General features: G+C 37.5%; 1 protein-coding gene and 1 pseudogene across 4 annotated transcripts in view; one reads left to right on the top strand and one right to left on the bottom strand.

The window, feature by feature from the left end:
* The window catches only part of Ano2 (anoctamin 2), a 372,934-nt gene that overhangs the window by 113,450 nt on the left and 252,400 nt on the right, over positions 1-7,084 (bottom strand). The window lies entirely within an intron of this gene.
* On the top strand, positions 6,159-6,819 carry LOC105743863 (annotated as a pseudogene).

Here is a 7,084-nt window from a genome sequence, read left to right as displayed (position 1 = left end):
AGAGTCTGGGAGCAGAAGAAGATGAAGAAGTGTCATGAGGAGGAGAACGAATCAGGCCCCTGTGAGCTCTCTCTACATCTCTTTTTTTCGTCCCTCTTGCAAGAAGCAAGTTTGCAGGAAGGGGAGCAGATGCTTCAGTTTTGTCAGGGACCCTTGGTAAGTGCCCCTAGGTAAGCCAGGGGGATTCTTCATGATACCTCCTCATCCCAAGGGCAGACATCAGGAGAATTCCACACACCTGCCCCCCTCACCGCACCATCCGTGCTCAGAGTGTCTGGGGCATCCTCTCACTGCATAAGGACAGGGGAAGGCTCGGATGCCCCACACAAAGGCAGTGGCCACCAGGATTTGTGCCTCTCAAAGAAAGGAGCCCTTGTACCAGTTCGTCTCATAAGGATCGCAGAAATTTTTTAGAAAAGTTGCATTATGGGTGTGTGCAATGCCTACATTTATATTTTAGGAATGTTTCTATTGATAAATTATCAATTTTAGTTTTATGAGTTTTATTATATTAAACAATGTGTACTTAACAGGAAAATAAAATGTCAATCAAATAAAGTATTAAATTTTATGAGCCTGTAGAATAAGCAATAATTTCAACATCAATTGTTACCAGCTTATAAGAACTAAAAAATAACAGCAGAAATAAATTCCTATGCAAACTACAAGGAAAATAGAAATAAAGCCCAACCACAGAAATAAGCTTTGCTTCAATCATTACACCCAAGGCAGTCCTAGGAGTTGCCTTGTAATAGTAGCTTCCTGTTATATTATGCAATGTGTACTTAGCAAAAAAAATGAAATATCAATAACATAAAACATCAAATATGTACTACTGTTTAGAATAACAATCAACATTTCTACATCAACTGTTTGTTTACTAAATCTAAAAAGTAATAGCAAAAATAAATTCCTATGTGACCTGCTCTGAGAATACAAATAAAACTCTACCACATAATAATTTTCACTTCAATAATCACACCTAAGGCAGTTTTCACACGTGAGAACAGCATGTTCCATACACAAGTACTGCTTACATCAACAGCACAAGTGTCTTGTTTGCCTGTAATCTTTGGCAGGACATAAACGACATCTTGCTGGTCTTCCTGTTGTCTTAGGAGGTTCTTGTGATGTTTCACCTGTCTGCTCATGGTCTGCTTCAGAATTCTTTTGAAGAGTTTTTTTGAAAGATACATGTTGTCCTTCCTTGTTGTAATTGGTCATTTATCAATTCCAGTCCCAATCTCTAAGAAAATTTCTCCATGATATTTTGTGCTTGTTATTTTCTTTGGAAACTATGGAACTATCTATGCCTGGCATGTTTATGATCAAGCAAAACACAACCATTGGCCAACACTTTGTGTTTCAAGGGACATCATAGTCACTGCATAATTCATCAACATCTACTCTGCCTTTTGTTTTGTTGTGAAATGTGAACATTTCTGACTTCATTTGTATTGCAGATTCACTATCAATGTTTGTTTCTTTGTTTATTTTGAAACAGGGTCTCTTGCTATGTATTCCTGACTGATGTTGAACTTACAGGATCCTCCTGCCTCAACCTCTCCTGTACTGGGATTACAGATGTGCACCACCATGCCTAGCTTACTAAAATTCTTATCATCATGGTGTAATTTGACAGTCTGAATATTACTGTGTTTTTCTTCACTACTATGTAGTGTAAGCTAGCCTGGAAGTCACTGTGAAGCACAGGCTGAACTTGAACTCACAAGATCCTCCTGACTCAGCCTCTGGAATTACAACCATGTGAGGCTGTAATGGGTGAACTGAATTCTGTGCTGTAACTGTGAAAAACTATTAGGTTCCCTTATGCTTCCTATTATCTAATCTAAGGAATGTGTTATCACTCTCTGTTCAAGGTTGTTTAGTAATGAGTAACTGTCTCCTTCCCCTCCCTAATCTAATTCCTGTAAACAAAGTTGGCTTACAGAGATGATGTCAAAAGAAAACTAAATGGGTTTAACTCCTTATAACCTTGGTCTATGCAACACTGTATGTACTCTGGTGCAAGATAACCAAAAACAACAACAATGCCCCCAGAAAATTTAGGTTGAGTATTGGTCACACTGACCCTGAAAACATTATTTTGTGTCAGATGATGAATTTGTTTACTGAACTAGATGTGGTTCCATGCTTTAAAAGTCCCCTGCTTCCTGGGCCAGCCACCCTTTGGTCTTCTCCTGCATGAGAGCTGACTGGTAGCCCTGAGTACAGTAATAAAAGGCTCTTTTAAATTCCAATTCGGTTTCTGGTTCCTATTCTAAGTGACCCAAACAGAGGCCACATATGGCCTCATTATCAATCTTATCATAATGGTGTAATTCTTATTAAGTTTATTAATAAAATTTAGATATGCATAATGATCATATTCTTTATAAGGAATGTGTGCCTTTCTATGATATATCTTGATTCCTCTTTTTTTTCGGAGCTTCTCCCTTTCCTTCAACTCCTCTTCCCATACTTATTTACAAAACTTCATTTCCATTTTATAGTTTTTCTTTTCCCTTCCTCCCTTTTGTCTCCTTCCTCCCATGGTGTAATGTTGACAGTATCAGTACTACTTTGCTTTTCCTCCCCATATAGGAAGCCAAGTTATGTCTTTCCAAAATCCAAAGATCATGTCATGCATTTCTCTATTATGAACTTGCAACATTTTTTTCAGGAATCTTCACTTTGTTCTGAAAAACAGTTCCTGTGCTGGTCCATTGCTATTCTTTTAGCAAATATAACATCAGTGGGTAACTAGTGAACCAATTGTTTAATGTGACATTGGGTTACTTTCTTGGAAAAGTTTTAGCAAGTCTGTTCACAAAATCATGGTTTATTACTGTACAAATAAAGACCTGTGTCTGCATCTCAGAATAAGTTATTTATTCAAGGTGCAGCATAGACAACTTACAAGTGTCACCCAGGAATTAAATTAAAGACAAGAAAATGAGAAGACACTCAAACAAGACACAGCCCCAGCCATCCAATGTGAAGACAAGATCTCATATATAGAAGACAGGCATGCAGTTAGCAATCATGAAAAGAAAGTTTTCTTGAAATAGTAAGGGACCATGAGAAGTCAATACAGAGCTGCTACCTGAGGCAAAAAGAATAATTTCAGATTTATTGGAGTCAATGAAAAAGCAGGAGATAACACATGATATTGAAAATTAAACTGTTCACAGACCTCACGGCAGAAGACTTTTCTAGTAGAGAAAAAATATTTGACATACAGATAAGAGAGGAACGTACAACTCCAATTATCCATGACCCAAAATAAATCTATAGCCAGGCATATCACAAGATTCCAGAAATTCAATACAAGAATAAACTCTTAAAAGTAGTTAGGGAAGAGAAACAAATCACCTATAAAGGAAAGCCCTTCATAATCACTTAGTAGATGTCTACAGAGTGTTTCACCTCACAACATCACACTACACATTCTTCTCAGCTGCACATGGTATATTCTCCAAAATGGACCACACACTCACTCATAGAACATACTTAAGTGCAAAGGAATTGAAATCATCCCATGCACATTATCAGACCATAGTGCAATGAAATTGGAAATCAATGGCAAAAGAAACCACAAGAACTTCATGACTACATGGAAATTAATTCTATCCTTCTGAATAACCAATGGGTCACAGATGAAATTAAAGAAAAACTTAAGACAATTTCTACAACTAAATGATAATGGCAGTACAACATACCAGAGCTTATGGGATGCATTGAAAGCAGTCCTAAGAAGAAAATTTACCTGAGTGAATACCTATACCAGAAAACAGAGCAAGTACAAATAAACAACTTAATGGTGAATCTCAAACTCTGAGAAAAAACAGAACAGGGTAAGCCTAAAGCTTGTTTGAGAAAGGAAATTATAAAGATCAAAACATAAATTAACACTTTGGCGACTAAAAAGACCATACAAAAACTCAATGAACTGAAGAGTTGTTTCTTTCACAGATTAAATAAAATCAACAAACCCTTATTCAACCTTATCAAAAACAGGAAAGAAAAAACTCAAATGCACACAATTGGGAATGAAAAGGGCAAAATCACTACAGATCCTATAGAAATTCATAAGATCATCAATATTTACTCTTACAAGATGGAAAACACAGAAAAAAAATGGTCACATTCCTATATACATGTGAATTACCAAAGCTGAATCAAGAAGATATAAAAATCCTAAACAAATGAATATCAATCTATGAAATTGAAGATGTGATTAAAAACCTACCAACAAAGAAAAGCCCAGGCCCTGATGGATTTACTGCTGAATTTTACAAGAAATTTAGAGAAGATCTAATGCCACTACTTCTGAAGCACTTTATTGATATGAAAGGAAAGCAATAATCCCAGATTCATTCCTGGAAGCAAGCATTACCCTGATACCAAAAACAGAGAAGAGCTCAACTAAGAAAGAGAATTCCAGGCCAATCTCCCTAATGAAATTAGATGCAAAAATTCTCAATAAGATATCAGGAAACAGAATGCAACAAGTCATCAAGATTATACTCCATATACACCAAGTAGAATTCATCCTAAGGATATAGGGATGGTTGAACATACACAAATCAATGAAAGTAATACACCAAATTAGCAGAACCAAAGACAGAAATCATACAATCATTTCAATAGATGCAGACTTTTGACAAAGTCAGCATCAATTCATAACAAATCCTTTGGAAAACTGGAATAGATCATCTTTATCTCAGTCTGATAGAAGCCATATATGACAAACGAATAGCCAACATCATACAAAATGAATAAAAACAAAACTTTCTCTCTAAAATGAGTAACAAGACAAGGATGTCCACTGTCTTCATTCTTATTCAATATGGTCCAGGAAATTTTAGCCAGAGCAATTAGACAAGAGGAAGAAATAAAAAGGAATAATAAGAAAAGAAGTTAAATTATCATTATTTGTATGTGACATGATACTCTACATAGAAGACCTCAAAAACTGCTAGATTTAATAAGCAAATTCAGTTGTATGGCTGGTTAAAAATTAATAGCCTGGGACTGGGGAGATAGCTTAGTAGAATAAGCACTTGCCTGGCAAGCACAGGGTCCTGAATTCAATCCCCGGTACAGCAAAAAAAAAAAAAAAGTCAATAGCCTTCCTGTACATGAATAATAAACTCACTGAGATAAATTAGGGAAACAATACCTTTCACAATAGCATCTCCCATAAATAAATGGGAATCAATCTAATGAACAATGTAAAATACCTCTACATTGAGAATTATGATATGAGAAAGGATGTTGAAGCTGATATCAAAAAATGGGAAGCTATCCTTTGCTCTTGGATAAGAAGAACCAATATAGTAAAAATGATCATATTCCCAAAACTATTATACAGATTTAATGCAATCACAAAATTAAAAGCACATCTCACAGAATTATGAAAAAACAACCCTAAAATTCATTTGGAAGCAGAAGAGATCTAGAATAGCACAGGCAACTGTGGGCAACAAAGGCAAGTCCGGGGAACACAGTCCCTGACTTGAAATCACACTATAAACCTCACATGGTAGAAGGAACATGGTCCTGACAAAATAAAAACAGACTGAAGATCAATGGCACAGATTAAAAGATTCAGAAGCAACTCCAAACACATCCAGCTACCTTAACTTTGACAAACTTGCCAAACAAATTAACTGGAGGAAAGATAATACCTTTTATAAATAATGCTGGAAAAAGTGATAGTGCACATGATTAAAATTGGGCCAATATATTTCACCACACACTTAACTAAATTTGAAATGGATGAAAGATCTAAATATTAAAGCAGAAACATTAAATCTGCTGGAAGATAGAATAGGTAAAACTTTAAAGACATTATTGGTGTAGGTGAAGACTTTGACTAAAACCTTGATTGCACAAGAACTATCACAAAGAATGAATAACTGGATTTCATCTTATTAAATAGCTTTTGCACAGCAAAAGAAACCACAACAGAGTAGAGGCAAACTCACAATTTGGGAAAAAAATGTTTTCAGCAAAAGCATTACTATGGAGAACATATAAAGAACTGAGGTTCTCCACCAAGCATCGCCTTGGCCTCCTGCTTCAACAGTGCTTGAATGGAGCCCGCCCTCGCCCGCCCACACCACCGCTGCAGCCCAGCCTTGCCCGCCACCTCCATGAGGACCACCTCACCCTCACAAGTGCGCCAGAACTACCAGCAGGACGCTGAGGCTGCCATCCACCACCAGATCAACCTGGAGCTCTACGCCTCCTACATCTACCTGTCCATGTCTTACTACTTTGACTGCGATGATGTGGCTTTGAAGAACTTTGCCAAATACTTTCTTCACCAATCCCATGAGGAGAGAGAACACGCTGAGAAGTTAAGGAAGCTGCAGAACCAGAGCGGTGGCTGGATCTTCTTTCAGGATATCAAGAAACCAGACTGTGATGACTGGGAAAATGGGCTGGACGCGATGGAGTGCACGCTGCACTTGGAGAAGATTGTGAATCAGTCCCTCCTAGAGCTGCACAAGCTGGTCACTGATGAGAACGACCCCCATCTGTGTGACTTCATCGAGACACACTACCTGGATGAGCAGGTGAAGGCTATCAAAAAGCTGGGTGACCACATGACCAACCTGCGCAAAATGGGAGCCCCTGAGTCTGGCATGGCAGAGTACCTCTTTGACAAGCATACCCTGGGGGGCAGTGACAATGAGAGCTAATGTCACCAAGACAGCACATGCATGTTGGGGCTACCTCAACCTTTTCTATAAACTGTACCACAACATCTACTTAAGTTCTTTAATTCCTCCAAATAAAGAAATTTGGTACCTGGCCAAAAATAAAATAAAATAAAATAAAACTGAACATGTAAGTTCAGTTTCTGAACTTGAGGATTAAACAACGAATACAAGAGAAAGCAGGAATCCAAAAGCTACAACTCTTGTTGCATAGGTCTTGCTTTCTCTTGGTCTTAACCATCCAGCAGAAAAGTATAAAAACAAAGTATAAGAAGTAAAGCCATGCTGTTATGTTGAGCTGTAGGTGACTCAGGTCAACAATTTCTGACATTGCCAGTGAAGTGAAAGCCCCA

The sequence above is a fragment of the Octodon degus genome, unplaced genomic scaffold (assembly GCF_000260255.1).
Source record: "Octodon degus isolate 3935 unplaced genomic scaffold, OctDeg1.0 scaffold00178, whole genome shotgun sequence".
Classification (NCBI taxonomy): Eukaryota; Metazoa; Chordata; class Mammalia; order Rodentia; family Octodontidae; genus Octodon; species Octodon degus.
This window is presented reverse-complemented; position numbering and strand designations above follow the sequence as displayed.